Genomic DNA, 18,231 nt, shown 5'->3' on the forward strand with positions numbered 1-18,231 from the left:
ACCATCCCTTTCCTTGCACGATAAGGCTCACAAGGAAAGGTGTACTTTCTGGCTTGCAAGATTCTGTTACTATGCAAATAAGGTATTGTTGCTACTCCTGGTTTGTGAATCTTGTCTGGACTACTTCAAAGGACTGACAAGATCAATCTATACCAAGTACATTTCATTTAATGAAACCAGTAACTATATATTTATTTTGAAAATGGACAACAGAGGGGAAAAAAAGGAACCACCTAGAACAATCTCATAATAAATTTGAAAATGCATTGCCCTGTATAAAAACCTTAAGAATTTCACCAAATTTCTGCTTATCTTGGAAATTATTTTAGCCCAAAAAACCAAAACCTGAAAACAAGAGCAAGATCATCTCTACTGCCAGTGTCTAATCCGCTGTTAGGTTTGTCAAAGATAACTTTAGAAGTAAACCAGGAACTGAATTCAAAAATTCAACTGTCTTCATTCAGCATTGATATTAGCTAATTATTCATTGTTAAAATCTTTTAGCCAGATATGGAAATATTTTACTTTAGCCTCTGATTAGATACCTGTTTTATTATCCTGTTTCTTAATGTTCCTGAAAGTGGCAAAGCACATCTCTAAAAGCAATAGGAGAAAGAAAATGAAATTGGGAGTTTTCAATGGGATAAGACATTCACAGTGTTGCTTAATTTAGCAGGGATGAGGTATATGATTGGATAGCATCAAAATAGTGATTTCATTTTCTTTAATTCAAACTAATTTTCATATCAGAATACAGCTAAGAAATGTCAATGTAGTCAAAATAAAATAATTTTGACAATAGAAGCCAGGAGTGTTTTTGAAAACTGCTATTGTGTTATTGCTTTCAGTGTATTCCAGATACTTCAAAACATGGTGAAAAATCTTGAAGGCTGAAAGATTCAACTATTGAAAAAGTGCAGATATATTTTTGATCCAAATCCATCAAGCATGTAACTAACTATTTGTTTGCTTTCTTCCCCATTGTCAAAATAAAATAATCAAAATAAAAAAGATCAGATTGACAGGTATCTGCATCAATATCTTCATCATCATTCATGACAATTTAGGGAAGGGGTTAGGGTTAGACATAAAAGGGTTAGGATTAGACAAAAATAAAGCAAAAATCTCTATCCATAATTTTTTTCTATGAATCATAGTACCGCTTCTCTTTTCAGATTTTCTTTTATTGAATGTTTTATGTAACCTTGGAGACCTTAATGCTCTCTGAGTTTATTTGTTTGTTTGAAGATGTTTTATTACCCAACTAGGTAACATCATCAGTGTAAGTGACTGTGGCATTTGCTCCCTGTTTATACAGAGTAGCTTATCCTGCCAGTGTTGTTCCCTTTATCTCTTAGTAGTTCCTTGTTTTGGGGATTCTTTATTGCTCAATTGTTTGTCTGGGGTGAATCCCTGTTTATCTGGGTGTAGGTTGATTGAGATGATGTGTTCTGATCTCTTTGTTTCCTACTTAGCTTTTTGTTGTCTGATTTGAATGGTGTGTAAATGTTGTTTATCTCTGACTCCATTGATGACTGGTTTGGCAAGCTTTCAGGAATTCTCTATATAAGCTTACAAGTGTAAATGTCCATTTTCCAGAGGAAAGATTATGGTTAGGTCATTAGCTTATTAGACTATTGCAGGGCACTAATGTGAGGCTTTAGGAAATAAGTTTCCCTCCTGTAACATCCAATCCAGAAAATGTAACTGTAAACAAATTGCTTGTTAAATACAAATCTTTCCAAATTAATCCTTGGGTAGCTCGAAGCTTAACCTTAGCAGAACATACTTCATAAGATACTGCCTTTCAGATTTCAATGGTCAGAATTAAACTTTCTTTTTCAACTTGTTTCTGATCTATTTCTAATATCTTAAGGTAATTGCTATGATGCAAAATAAATAAATAAATGAAAGAAAGAAACAAATACATTTGTAATTCCTAACAGATTGCTTTGGGGGCATTTTCTTGTGGGACAGTATAATCCATTTAATAATTGCATTTTATTAATGGCGATAACATTTAAAAGAGAACATCTTTTTGAACTTTTAAAAAATCTGACCAGCTACATTTAAGCAGATAAATTGAGCAGTTGGATGCCAACTACAAGGCTTCCTAAACACCCAGATGCATAGTTATTTCATTTTTATTATTTTTTTTAAACAAAGTTTTATTGGTTTTTTTAATTTTTACAAAGGGGAAAGGTAAGGGAAAAGTTACAAATTTTGGCAGCTGCGAAATACGATAGATGCACCCCCCCTCCAAACCCATAGTATACATTTGCATAAAATTCAATATTAAGTAATAACATGTAGTCAGTGTGGTAAATTCAATTGGTAATTTCGATCAGTTTATATCAGATGACTTTTCTTACTCATTTGTGTGATCTGAGCTTTCTTGTCGCCCCATCTCCTCCCGCTGGCAGAGCTCCGGCCCCTCCCGTGTCTTGTATGTCTGTTGAAGAATCATCTGGTTTTTCTAGGAGCAGTTTATTTTTCTCCATAAAGGCCTGTGCCTCTATGGGTGTATTAATCCTAACTCTTGTCTCCTCCCAGAATATTAACATACCTTCAGGCATCAACCATCTAAAACACACCCCCTTCTGGTATAATTTATTCGCCAATTGCGAATATTGTTTTCTTTTTTCCCTCACTTTCTTGGGGATCTGTTTCAGGATGGTTATCTCCTTATCTTTATATGTCAAGGGTTGCCCCCTTTGTGCATTTAGGATTTCATCTCTTGTACTTTTCCTAAGAAATTTAATGTGTACCTCCCTGGGAACATTGTGTGATCTAGCATAAGCTGAGTTTACTCTATAAGCCAGGTCTATTTCCCACCCCATCTGTTGTTTCTCCTTCTGAATATACTCAGCCAAAATGTTTGTCATGATGTCCCTTATGTTTTCATCATCTGTCTCCATCACGTTTTGGAATCTAAGATAAAAAGACATTCTCTCAAACTCTATTTTCATTTGTTGGGTGTCAAGTTCTTTGTTTCCCTTCTGCACACCCTCTATCCCCCCCCCTCATCTCAGCCGCCCCATCCTCCAAAAGATCCAGTCTCTGTGAGTTCTTATTAATTTTATCCTGGTTCTCTTTAATTTATTCTTTCATTTCCTTCAGTTGTCTCTTTATTTCCTCTTGTCCCTGTAGAATTTGTTGAAACATTTGATGAAACTCCAAGTCCGTAGATTTAGGTTGCTTGAAGGCTGTTAACGTTGATTGTGTGCTAGGACTGGAGGTTGCAGATGTTGGGGCAGAGGCAGCAAATCCTGACTTTCCAGGAGGTGGTCTTTTAGATGCCATTGTTTATGAAATAAAGAGTCCAGTCAGTATAAAGAAGGATCAGTCAGAAGAGTAGAACAGCCAAGAGAGTCCAGGAGACAGAGAGTCCAGGCAGAGGGGAATTTTCCAATCACCCTGGCAGATGAGCAAAACTTTTTCACTCCAAGGTGTTCAAAGGCAAACAATCAACAAGAGAGTTATCCAGGTAGCACGGAGACAAAGACCGGAAGCCTGAAGTTTGGAAGGTGGAGTCAAGTTTCACATTTCATAATGACAACGGAAGTGTGCCATCTTGCCCTGCCAGCTTCGGGTTTCGAGGCAACAAATAAAGTTTTCAAAGTTCAAAAATCCCAAAGCTTCCAGATCTCATTATTGTATAGGTTTAAGTCCGAAAATCCACTTAGCTAGGGTGTGGCATCTTTGGTTTGGCTCTCCCCCTCCTCCTTCCCTTGGGGCTGAGAGCACACTTGTTTCCAGCCGCTTGTCCGAGGGGGGGGAATCCCCCTCCCCTCCAGCCGCACCCACCTCTCCAAGTCAAACCGAAAAAAAAGTTTGCACAACTGACGAGTTTTTAAATTAGTAATGGGGATGAAGGGAGTCTACGTCTCACCGCTCCGCCACCGCCTCCTTCAGTTTTCTTTTTCTCCGAACAGCCTCTCAGCGAAGACGCCCACGCGTCCTCCGATCTGCTCCCCGGTGCCTTGGGCGAGGCGGGGGACCTCCCGCCGGCCGCCGCCGATCCAGGGATCCCCCGCGGTGCCGCCCCTCCGGCAAGATGCCTCTGCGGGGCGTCCTGTGTCCCCCAAGAAATGGGGAAGCCCACCGGGGAGCCGGAGTGAGCAACAAGTTGCCCGTCGCCGTCAGCCGCCGGAACTGGAAGTTAGTTATTTCATTTTTAAAGTGTTACATTATTTCTGTTTTTGTATAAGACAAACATTGGGTTTATAATCCAAAGTAAAATTTGTGGAGTTCAAGGATGCTATTTCTTCAAATCACAAAAGGAATTCTGCTGAACCCTCCTTTTATAGCTCTTTAGTTGAACCCTATTCAACTAAACACTGTTTTAATTGAATAAAAACTAACAAATAACAGCAGATCTTACAGATATTTTTAATAATGAAAACTATGCTGGAATGAGTATTATTATTATTATTATTATTATTATTATTATTATTATTATTATTATTATTATTATTCATTAAACATGAAACTCAACCAACTGAACATTCAAAAATGCATTGTGACTGGTGCAATTGCTTGATACGGTTTGCTGCCAGCGTCCTAGATATCAACCAAGTATCTTCTTAAAATATAAGATGTTCCGAGTAGCACAGTTTTTTGCAGTTCTGCTGGTGTTATTGCAGGAAGCTGCAATTTGTTGATGTATCTTGTAAAATTCTTGGACGTGGTGCCAAATGCCCCGATGACAATGGGTATCACTATTACATGTATCATCCATAGCTGTGTACTTTCGATGTCCAGGTCGCAATATTTCATTATTTTTTCTAGTTCTTTTGCTTCGACTCTGGCATCTCCAGGAATAGCGATATCAATAAACTGTACACTTCAGCCCTCTACAACCATGATATCTGGCGTGTTGTGTTCCAAATGACAATCCATTTGTATTCAAAAGTCCCACAAGATCTTCACATTATTATTATTGTTGTTGTTGTTGTTGTTGTTGCTCAGAGTGCCCAAACCCCACAACCATGTGAGGCACTACCTTGATATGGTTGTGGGGTTAGTGTGCTCAGAGGAAGATTAAAGATATACCGGAGATTCAACCATATTGATCAGGTCTCATCAGAGAGTTAGACAAAGAGTATCTTTTGCATTAAAAATATGGTGAGATGTAAATTTCACAAAGCCATACTGGCTTGGTTGTTTCCCAGGTCTGAGCTAGTTCCTGGGCATCTGGTGAAAAATGGGCAACAGGACTCAAGACTCTTGGCTTAGCAACCAGGGCCAGCAGCTGCAGACCTATTCAAAGAAAATGTGTTTAACCATCACAAATATACAGTAATTGAAAACAAAGAAATAATTATATTTTCTTATGGATCAAGCCCAACAAGAACAGGGTATTTGAAACAAATGTACCTGTTCTGGAGAGACAACATACAGAATCATAAATAACAGAATAAAGACTAGCAGATCAATGTTGATTTATAATACAAAATAAAGTATTCAGAGAAGCAGAATTGTAAGAACTGCAAAGGTCTACCAAGGGCAAAGAAATCAAAGCATTGCCAAAAATAACTCAGACTGTAAAAGCAAACCAGTTAACAATAGAAGAATCCAGCAGAGCTATAGAATTATTTTCATTTGGAAACCAGGTACCCTCCTCAACTTCAGAAAAAACAAAGCTCTCTAACTAAAGAAGTAGAAAAATTGAAGCAAAGAATAACTGAGCATCTAGAACAAAACAGAAACATCAGAATAAGCATTGTAGCTTGTTCCAAAGAAACAGCTCGCACAAGCATTAAAAGATGCAAATACTTCAATATCAAGTATAAGCACCAACTAACTGCATGAAGAAAAAAAGCCAAAATGTGTACCACCAAAATGAAAGATTAGACTGGAAAATAAGGTCATCAGCAGATTGAGATCAGATGCAAGCAAACTAGAACAGATGAAAGAAAAGAAGCTAAAGAACAAGAAGACCAAAGAATACATAATCAAGAAATACCACTTAAAAACAAGATCAAGGAAGCACTGGAAACAACAAAGCAGCAAATAACAGTTATAGCCAAGAAGATCATCAGATATAAAGCTTGACTTGGAAATTATAGGCAGAATTTCCAATTTCAATCCAATCAGAAATGTTTCTGCCAATCCATCAATGGAGAAACTGTAGTGAATCAGTTAGTACCTGACAAGGAAGAAACGGTGAAGTTCTGAGTACAGATATGGGATAATCTAAAGAAATACAACAAGGACACAGCTTGGTTAAAGGAGGTGGATAAGAATAAAAAAGAAGTTGGAATGAAAGAATTAGTAATAACTGAAGAATGGTATAGAAAAGAACAAGGAACATCAAGAATTCGTCAGCATCAGGCGAAGGTGAAGTTGAACTGCATAGTTTTTGATTGAAATATCTAATGATATACACTCACTCATTGCTAAGCAATTTAACACCATATTGCAAGGAGGTGAAATTGAAGAGTGACTAGGAACTCTTACCTGATAATGAAAGATTAAGGGGCAGCTCCGGGAAACTACAGACCAATTACCTGCTTACCAAGAAACTTCAAATTGCTAACTGGTGTGGTAGCTGATGTAGTCCAACAGGATCTAGTTGAAAACAAGCTCTTTCCACCTGAGCAAAAAGGAAATCCACCTACCCCCAATAGCAGAGTAACAAAAAATCAACTCTTAATAGCCAAAATGATTCTGGAAAAACTGCAAGAGAAGGAAGACCAATGTAGCATGGATTATCTTAAAAAGGCATTTGATCCACTGTCACATGACTGGATAATCAAGTGCCTAGAAATAATAAGTCAGTAGAAATGTCAGAAGCTTTGTGCAAAGTTCAATGGCACAATGAAAGATACCTTTGATGGTCAATGGTGAAAGATTGGGAAAGATTAATATCAAGAGACAAAAATTTCAAGGAGATTCACTATCACCACTACTATTTGTCATTGGACTGCTTCATCTGTCAACAATATTGAATAATTCAGGCCATGGCTATCAAACATCTAAACATCTGCCAAACTATCCTATTTCCTTTACATGAACAATCTGAAGCTGTATGGAAAAACACCATCTGAAATAGAATTGCTGCTCAACACATATAGCCAAGGTATTGCAATGAAGTTTGGACTGAACAAATGTGCCACGCTCACCATCAAAGAGGCAGAAATAGTGAAAATGTCCTCCGAAAATAACATCAAGCATCTGAATGAAGATGACCACTATAAATGCTTGAGTATCCTTCAATTTGACAGCATCAAGCATACACTGAAGAAAAAGATTAGAAATGAATACATCAAGAGAGTGAAGAAGGCCTTAAAGTCCAAACTCAGCAGAATATCATCAAGGCAATAAACAGCTGTGCAATTCCAGTCATTAGATAAACAGCTGGAATAGTGGACTGGACTTAAGCAAAATTAAATACCATGGATAGAAAGACCAGAAAAGTAATGACAATGAATCATGCTCTACCTCCTCACAGTGACATTGACAGACTCTACCTACAAAGGAAAATAGGTGGGTGTGGAATATTGCAAGTATATCAGATGGTTGAAGAATAAAAAATGACACTGGAAGAATATCTGAAGGACAATGAAGAAGATGCACTGAAGTTAATATACCATGAAGGCTTACTGATTACTAGTGAGACCAAACTGGCCTACAATAAATACCAAATAAGACCAGAATGGAGACATGGACAGACAAAGCACTACATGGCCAGTGCATTAAAAAAAAAGCAGGGAAACAGATAATAACAAGACCTGGCAGTGGCTAAAAGCAGAAAAGTTAAAGAAAGATGTCAAGGGACTAATTCTGGCTGCACAAGATCAAGCTTTAATAACAAATGCATACAAAGCCAGAATTAAGAAGACAGCAACAGAAAATAAATGCTGTCTATGCAAAAAGCGGAAAAAATAGTGGCCTACTGGTAAGTTGTTGCAAAAAGATCACACAAGCTGACTACAAGCAACAGCATGACAAAGTAGCAACAATGGTACACTGGAAGATCAGCAAGAAATATCATTTACCTGCCGGCAAGAACTGGTGATACCATAAAATAGAGAAAGTCCTAGAAAATGAAAAACTACATTGATCGGGACTTTAGAATTCAAACAGATAGGACATGCCACATAACACACCAGACTTAACAATTGTCAATAAGAAAGACAAATAAATTGGGATTGTGTATGCTGCAGTACCTAGAAACAGCAAAATAAAAGAGAAAGAACTGGAGAAAATAACAAAGTACAAAAATCTGCAAATAGTATTAGAACAACTGTGGCAAAAAAGCGCAAAGATAGTACCAACGGTAATAAGTGTCTTGGGTGTAATCCAAGACATCTGGAACACTTGAAGTTCATTGGCATTAACAAAATCATCATCAGTCAATTGCAAAAGGCAGATTCACATGGAATAGTTTATATTCTGTGATGATTCCTTTAACACCATCAAACATCAATTTCTGCCTACATCAGTCCTTGGGAAGGTTTAATAAGTAGATAAAAAAATCCAAATCCAATCTAAACATCTGGTTGTCTACATGACCCATGATAATAGTAAATTTTTAAGAATGGATTGGACAAACTAAATGTTATAGGGATTGTCTGAAATGTTATAGGCTTTCCTGCTTATTCAGGAGGTTGGACTAGAAGGCCTCCAAGGTTCCTTCCAACTGTTTTTTATTTTTATTTTCAGTTAAATCAAGTTACATTCCTGACAAAAACATCGTCTAGTTGGCTTATCATTCAGAAAACCAGAATACTTTTCATTGTAAGAAAATTGACCCTGTAATTTAGCTGCAAGAAATTGATTGATTGATTACATACCATCAAATCATTTTTCACTTTAGTAACCACATGTTTTCTCCAAGACTTTCTATCCCTAACCCACTTTATAATTTATTGCTATTATAACTTTGTCCAGCCACATTGCTGATGGCCATCCTCTTTTTCTCTTTTCTTCTATCCTTCCAAGCATTAGAACTCTTTTCAGAGAATTGAATCTTTATAGAATGTGCCCCAAATAGGGTCATTTGTGCCTCGAGTGAGAACTATGATTTGATGATCCATTGGCTTATTTTCTTTCCTGCCCACAGTGGATTCAGTAGTCTTCTCCAATGCCAAAGTTCAAAGGCAGCCATACTCTTCCCATCCTGCATTTTAAACTCCAACTTTCACTTTCATAAAGTGGCTGTATTGGAGAGTCAGATTAAAAACCTGCATAAATACATAAGATCATGCTTTTCAGGGACCACTCATTCCTGGAAATGCTATTGTTACTGATTACCATAGCATAAAACCCCTAGTGAATAAATAAATAAATAATCATTTTGATATTATAAATATGCAATCAGCAAATATTTTAAAATAAAGTAAGCAAAATGCTCAATAAATTGTGGTAAACCACAACACTGAAGCTATATTTACTTTGTGCTTAAATCCAAAGTTACTTTAGGTAACAATAGATATATAATTTTTTTTCTTACATTCAAGACAGCAAATAGCTGCAGTTTGACTTTTGTGAAGGTGACCTCTCTTGCCTCATAGAACAGGTATGGATAAGATGTACTGTAGTTATACTTAAGGCAAGATGAATGAATTTATGACTATTGAACATTACATTAACTTCCTGCACCACATTGTTTTTGCTTCAGGACTGCCACAGTATAGTAGTTTAATGTTGTTAAGGTTTCTTTAACATGGGTCTGCCCCATCCTACCAGGACAGTCCAGGATGATACAGCAGTTATTGCCTTCAGCTGATATTTGTGCCATCACCATTTTTTTTTCAATTAATGTAGGAATAAGGTCAAAATAAAGAAAATTTATCCTCCCTTTTGCTAGCTGAAGGACAGCTAGTGTACGCCGCCCCGAGTCCTGCCCGGAAAGGGAGCGGCTAATAAATCCAAATTTATTATTATTATTATTATTAGAAGGACACCTCCTCTATCTGGGGATTTGAAGCCCAAGATCCAAAATGACATCAATAATATATGTTTAAATAGTAATTGCTGTTTATTAATCATACAAAACAGCAAATATTTTGGGGAAACTATTTGCTCATTTTTTGTGCCTTTCAGTCTGTTGACCTAGAAATTGCCTCAATTGAGCCCCTGCAGTTTTATAGGCAAGATTTCAGAAGTGTTTTGCCATTACCTGTTTCCTAGAGCTGAAAAAAAGTGAATGGCCCAAGGTCATCCACATGGTTTAATATCAAAAGTGGGACTAAAACTTATGACCTGTCAGTTTCTAGCCTGATGCCTTAACCTCCACACCAAATTTGCTCTCTATAGAAGTGTCAGGAAAAAAGCCTTATCAAAAAAAGAGAAAATACGAACAAAGGGTTAATGGATAGGCCCAAATAAAACTGAAGAGAAAAGCTAACTCTAAAGAATCTCAGTAAGATTTTATTTGAACATAGACCATATAGCGTTCTACTAAGTTATCTGCCACATCTAGATATTAAGTAGGTAAAATCTTTCATTTCACAACGTGGCACCATGGACACTTAAAAATCAAGATATTATTCTTCACAGTAGTCACTGCCCTCATAGAGAATTCAAATGAGCAACAACCAGTAGATCTGACATTTCTCTTCAACCTTAGGTTCCTAAACTTACATTGGTCTACAGATGAATCTAAACATCAATTATGATATATTCTGATATAACAGAATCTTGACAAGCTTGTTTTTCTAGAGATGCCCTCTACAAATATAAAGTATGGTCAAAGAAGTGTTGCTTGTTCAGTGTATTTCTTTTTTTTTTAATCATGTGCTGTCTAACTATGATTCTTATTTAAGTTATTCATGCTACAACCAATTACATACTTTCACCCATTCTAAATTCCATACACCTTTCTGACTTTTTGGTTCTAAGTATTTTAAGTCATTATTTATAAAGTTTGAAATGTAAACTGTAACTAAGCTCAGAAAAACAATACATGTTTGTTGTTTGATGTTTCATAAAGGTCTGTTTAGATTGCTAAGATAACTCACTCTAAACCTGGTGAAATGAACCCAATTAAAATGAAAAATCATCTTAATTTAGAGGAAGGAATCTTGGCAATGCCATTGTCTACAGACAATTGCCTTCACTTGGTCTGTGCCGACATGATGCTTCTAATAAATAACTGGATTTCTTTTGAAGCTTGGCTTCAGGCTCATGATTTAATTAGGGCATCTGTCAGAACCCTGACAGCCATCCTATGAATGCATGTTGAGAGGTAATTCTCCTAGAAAACTCTAGCCTGAATTATGCGCATAGAAATTATTATTTTTTAAATGGCAGGATTGGCTTATATGGTGTGTGGCATTGACAGTTCTGTAGAGAATTCTAGCACCTCAGATATATTAGAGAATTAAAATCCTCCACAAGCTAGAGCTGCATTTAGATGGTATTGTTCCATTCCCATTCCAGTATTACCAAATTTGAATGACAACATCTTTAGAACACAATATTGTGATTGATTCTAGTTAGGTATCTTCCCATATTATAGGGTAAATTCATATAACAAATGGCTTCAGATGTTAAGTTTAGAAGCAGTCACTGTACAGAATTGGTTTCAAGCTGTTCTGGTTAAGATTTTCCCATCAGAGTTATTGTTTATTTGTCAGAAGCATCCCAATTAAAATAAGATACCATATATAACATAAACTTTAAAATATAAAATACAAAATTAAAATATAAAATTAAAAAGTGTCCCATTCCCCCCCCCCAAGAAACCAGCAACATTAATTGTATTCTGTTGCCCTGCCATGAAGTCCTTAAGTGTACACTGATCGGGACACAAAGGGCAGGTATACATAGGTGTTGTTGACTGCATGTTACCACAGTTGCAAAGAACAGAAGCCACTGGATAGCCCCATTTGTTCAGAGTGTCTCTGGATCTTGTGGTACTCATGTTCAGTCTATTCAATGCATTTCATACTTCCCAGCTTTAGTCAGACCCTTGGTTTGGCACCTGAGTTATTGCTCACTAATTTACTGTGGATGCTATTTTGTCCACTGGCCTTTAGTCCAATGTTGGTACTGTGCTGCTTATATATAGGGCCATATGTAGAGCGATACTGTTGGAAGGAAAATCCATCTGGTTCAGTTCCAAGCTGGGAGAAAGACACTGGAAACAAAATGGAGGCTGATTGGAAAGAAAGTTTAATGATGAACAGAACCAACAGCAGTTCTGGAGCAGCTGACCAAATAGTTAAATGAATGGATGGATCTTTATAGGTTTCTGTGACTTTGAAGTTTGGACTGTTCTTGGGGGGTGGTGGTGCAATGAAGGAGCTTGTGTTCTGAAAGGGTGTTGGGCAATTCCTATTGTGGCTAACGGCTTTTGCCTTGTGTTGAATCTTGGGTGAGGGGCTGCTTTTTAATCCTACCATTCTGCCTTTGTTGGCTGTCAAATTTTGCTACAAGGAGTTTTGAAATATCCTGTCTTGAATGGATTTCTGCTTGCAGTTTTTGCTGTGCTTATGAATAGATCTATCTAGATAGTTGGTTTCCTATTTCAATAAACTCTATCTCCTTAAGTACTGGCATCTGCTGTGAGCTATTAAAAAGGACTGGGGGATGCTTTCTACCTCTAAACACATGTTTTTTCCATTTCTCCTTTAGCGAAATATAATATTCTGCCTTTTTTAATATTTCCCAAAATATTTCATTCTGGGGAGGGTGGCTTCCCATAATCCCTAATAATTTAGGACTGTGACAATGCTCCAATAATGTCCTGTTCCATATAATATGCAGCTTCCAAGCAGCCTGCTTAATGCAAAGATGGAAGGTATATACCTGAGTTATTGCTGCGTCCCACCACATGTTCAATGGACCCGTGTCCCTCCTGGCTGGTACTGGCAGCCTCGGAGGTGACACGAGGCTGGCTTCTGGGCCTGGTGAACGCCTCATTGGGTGAGGGATACTTACCAACCGCCTTGAAAGAGGCGGTGGTGAGACCCTTGCCCAAGAGGCCTTCGCTCAACCCAATGGAGCTAGCTAATTACCGTCCAGTCTCCAACCTCCCCTTTTTGGCGAAGGTTGTTGAGAATGTGGTGGCGCAGCAGTTTCCACGACACCTGGACGAATCCGATTATCTAGACCCACGCCAGTCCGGCTTCCGACCCGGGCACAGCACAGAGACAGCCTTGGTCGCGTTGGTGGATGATCTCTGGAGGGCCAGAGATAGGGGTTGTTCCTCTATCCTGGTCCTATTAGACCTCTCGGCGGCTTTTGATACCATCGACCATGGTATCCTATTGCGCCGGTTGGAGGGGATGGGAGTCGGAGGCACCGTTTTGCGGTGGTTCGGCTCCTACCTCTCCGACCGGAAGCAATGTGTGTTGACAGGGGGGCAGAGGTCGACCCTGAGGCCACTCACTTGTGGGGTGCCACAGGGGTCGGTCCTCTCGCCTCTCCTGTTCAACGCATATGTGAAGCCGCTGGGTGAGATCATCCGTGGTTTTGGGGTTGAGTACCACCTGTACGCTGATGACACTCAGCTGTACATTTCAACCCCAAACCACCCCAACGAGGCTGTCGAAGTGATGTCCCGGTGTTTGGAAGCCATCGGGGTCTGGATGGGGGACAACAGACTCAAACTCAACCCCTCCAAGACCGAGTGGCTGTGGCTACCGGCACCTCGGTTCAGCCAGCTGACACCATCGCTGGCCATAGGGGGCGAACAACTGTCCCCTGTGGAACGGGCGCGCAATTTGGGCGTCCTCCTTGATGCCCGGCTGTCAATGGAGGACCATGTGGCAGCCGTGGCAAGGGGGGCGTTCCACCAGGTCCACCTGGTGCTCCAATTGCGCCCCCTACTGGACCGGAGTGCCCTGCGCACGGTCACTCATGCGCTGGTGACGTCTCGCCTGGACTACTGCAATGCCCTCTACATGGGGCTTCCCTTGGGACGCATCCGGAGATTGCAGCTAGTTCAGAACGCAGCCGCGCGGGTCATCATGAGGAGTACACGATACTCCCATGTAACACCCCTCCTGCGCGAGCTGCACTGGCTGCCTGTGGCCTTTCGGGTGCGTTTCAAGGTATTGATTACCATCTTTAAAGCGCTCCATGGCATAGGACCTAGTTATCTGCAGGATCGCATCCTACCACACACGTCCCTACGACCAATCCGCTCACACAGGGAGGGACTCCTCCTGGTGCCGTCCGCTAGGCAATGCCAGCGGGCGACACCTAGGAGTAGGTCCTTCTCTGTGATGGGCCCAACCCTCTGGAATGACCTCCCCCCCGATATCAGAACCACCACCGACCTCCGCTCCTTCCGTCAAAAATTAAAGACTCACCTGTTTCAATCAGCTGGCCTGGCACTCTCTTAGTTTTGCCTCCCGGGGATATATTTTAATTGGGTTTGGGTATTTTAATTGGGGATGTTTTTTAGGGTTTCCATAGCATATTTATTTCTTGTACAGTCTTATCTCCTCCATCTAAATGTTTAGTATTTAATTGTTTTTATATTATTTATATTGTTATTCATGTATTTTATCTGCATTTTATCTGACTGTACACCGCCCCGAGTCCCTTTTTGGGAGAGGGGGCGGTTTAGAAATCCAAATAAATAAATAAATAAATAATAATAATAATAATACATAAGCTTTTGCTGGATTTAGTCTTAACTGATTATCTCAAAAGTCATCTCTACCAGAGTTTCAGTTAAACATTATTCAACCTACTAAAATGTTTTTCCCTGTACAACTATTGTTTGATCATCAGCATACATATAGTTAGTATTTTAAGGAGAAGCTGATCATTAAAAAGAGTTGGAGCAAATACACTATCTTGGGATAAGCCATTCCTTTGGTTCCCCTATCTGCTTTGCTTTCCCTGGAATTCCATAAAAAATATAATTAAATAATTATATAATGATAATGATAATTTATGTTATCATCCTATTATAATCTTTAATTTTCAATATGGAAAAAAATTCCTTATAGCTTATGGGTTGCAATGGCGCAATGGTTAAACACACTGAGCTTGTCAGCTGGATAGCTAACACCCAAGGTTCAAGTCCTGAGCGCTGCACCATGGGATGAACTCCCGTTCTTGCCTCAACTCCTGCCAACCTAGCAGTTACAAAGGATACAAATGTGAATAGTTAAATAGGTACCACTTTGGTGGGAAGATAACAGCATTCCACTCACTTCGGCATATAATCAGGTGACCACATGACCATGCAAGTGTCTTCAGACAACACTGACCCCTTGGCTAAGGAATGGAGATGAGCATCTCCCTGGAATTTGACAGTATTGGATAGGGAAACTTTTACCTTTTCCTAATAGCTCATATGTACAAACCTAGATTTAGCAAAGATCTGTGATTAGAACCTTCCATCTTTACAGTTGTTTTAATATAATAACAAATGCTACGGCAGGGGCTCTAGATTAAATAGTATATAGACTATTACCTATTAGGCAGGCAGGGTTACCTCTTCCTGCCTAAACTGTTTCTGTTTTCTCTCCTACCATATTTTTTTTAACCAGGATGAGGAAAAACTGTCGAGATTTTGTAAGTCCCTTAGCATTTTTATTTGGAGAAGATGATTCTATTAGGAAGATTAAATCCTTCTCTGTTATGGACATTAATCCTAAATCACTTATCTCCTCTTCGGTAGCTGATAATAGTGAAAAATCCTATTCACGGATTTTCCACAGCATGTCTTATTTGGCCCTAAATTAACTCAATAAGAATGATATGCACTGTCTGTAATGTTTCACAGCTGGTTATCAGCACTTCTACTTTTTTCATATACTTTCTAGGGGTGGACTTTTTCCCTTTTATAGTGCCAGTGTTCATTGACCTTTAATAATTTGGATACTTTATCTTTTGCTATTCTGTAACTTAAATCTTTAATTGACTGCTTGAGGCATCTTGATAATAGAAATAAGGCAACCTGGTATTGGAGTACTTTTCCTGTAATATAAATTTCATTTCAGTTATTCACATACAGAGATTCATTTGTTGCAAGAATATGAAAGAGATTCAATAGAGATTTATTACATAACAAAATCACTTTTTAAAACAAACACAAATTTGGAAAATTAACTTTGTCAGATGATTCAATTGATACCATCCACTCATCACAGGGAATAGGCAATTTGTTGTTTTCAGGGAAGAGGGGTTGTATAGGAAGTGTTTTGAGTATATAATAATTTAGTCTTTCAACAATATGAAACAAAGTAATTTACCAAATTTACTTGCTGTGGGAAGATGGCACATGGGTGAATATTATACTGTCAAATGTTCATTTCATATCCAAACATTTTGTAAATTGGATATTGTATGAATCTAAGAAAACAGTTTAACAGGTGTCTAATTAATGTTTTTGTTTTTTACTAGACATGCCCACATGCAATTCAAAGTGGTGGTTATTACCTATAATAGTCTGCTTGACATAGAACTAGGCTAGTTGCAGTACTGCCTTTCTCCATTGCCTTTGCTCAGCCCACCGGATCTAGCAAAGAGGCTAAGGGTCTCTTCCAATAAACCATGTTATCTTGTTGGACTCTGGTTTTGGCTTCCTCTGTGACAGTGCCTGTTCTATAGAAAAGCATCCTTGGAATTTAAATGAACCTGACTTGTTAGCCTTTCACAAGTGCTAAAGTATAAATTCTGTTACTATTGGTGTATTTTTCTATGATTGCTGTTGTTAGTTTAGCATTGCCATGTGTCATATATTGTGATTTGGCTTTTTTATTTATTTGTTTTTTAATCCTTGTAAACTGCTGTTAGGCTAGTCATGTTCTCAACTCAACATACCTCACAGGGCATCAGGGAGTCCTAGATGCCATCATAGGTTCCTGAACTAAAAATAAGAATAGTAAAGCAAAAAATGGAAATACTGTAATTTGTTTTTATTATTACACTTGGTCACACAGTCAGTCAGATGTTTACATTGTATTTAGCATTTTTATCCACCCAGTCAATCCTTCCCAAGGACCTGGGATAAGCAGATGTTGTTCTTTTAAACTGTTAGTATGGTTGCATAGTTGACCTTATAAATTGTTATTATTTGAAATGGCATGGAAGTGTATTAGAAGTATGGCATTCGGTATCCATTATTATCATTATCAAGCAACAGCCTATTGACAAATCATGTTGACAATTATTCAACAATGTGTCATCCTCTGCCTGAAATGAGATACAGATAATAAGAAATATGTCATAGTTGATAGATTTATACCATTCATAATTTTCTTTACCTACATTTGTAAATGTATAGCAAAAATAAATGAAATGCTTTAAAAAATTTACATAAGTTTTGCTACTAGTTTTTGTAGAGACATTGTTGTAATTATGAATATAACTGTTAATATTAACTACAATGCTAATTTGATTATACCATAATTATCTAATCATTGCTGTAATTTACTATCTTACATTTTGTTTGTATGCTAATCAATGATTTAATGCTTTGTTAGCTATATTTATATGGTCATGCTAATGTTTTGAAATTCAAAACAATTACAATAACTAATTTTCACTGTATTTATCATTTAAAATGTTTTCATTGTGTTTTGTTTGATTACTTGAACAGGAAAAATATTGAGATATGCATTTCAATTATTTCCAAAACAATATAACCAATAACCTAGAATCATTTGCAAATTCCCCGCACTGACACACGATAAAATACTTTCCTCTGTACCTCTTACCTTCTCACTGACACTTCCGTTTTTTTAAAAAAATATTTCCTCCTGTTTCTATCAACCTTGCATTCTTTATCACAAGACAAAAAGCTTAGAGCAGCTTATTTATCTTTTGGGCTGAAGCTTCAGAATGCCAGAAAATTGGGAACAGTGGCTAATGATTTCACTAGCATTTTTCATAATCAGTCCATATATTCTATAATGAAAGATCAAGAAAACATGAAATAACTTTGCTCCTCCAAGTCTCTCCATCCCTTGCATTTTGATTTGGGTCAGAAAGACAATAAAAGCATAGTTTCATGAAGAACATACAGAAAACAAGGAAAAAACAATTATTGTACTATGCTGGTAATCACAACCTTACAGATATATTTGAACATATTTCTTATAAATATAATAGATAACTAATTAATGGAAATCATCAATTAAAGTTACAAGCTTAATTATATGTTTTACATTAAAATCCAGCTTACAAAATGATAAATATAACTTGTGCCATCAACTCAGTAGAGACTTTTAGCAACCACATAGATTTTTTTCCAGAATAATCTCTTCTTAACCTGGTACTTCACACCTTTCAAAGTCTACATTTTTTATAATA

This window comes from Natrix helvetica (assembly GCF_964273705.1).
Source record: "Natrix helvetica genome assembly, chromosome: 7".
In the NCBI taxonomy this organism is placed as follows: domain Eukaryota; kingdom Metazoa; phylum Chordata; class Lepidosauria; order Squamata; family Natricidae; genus Natrix; species Natrix helvetica.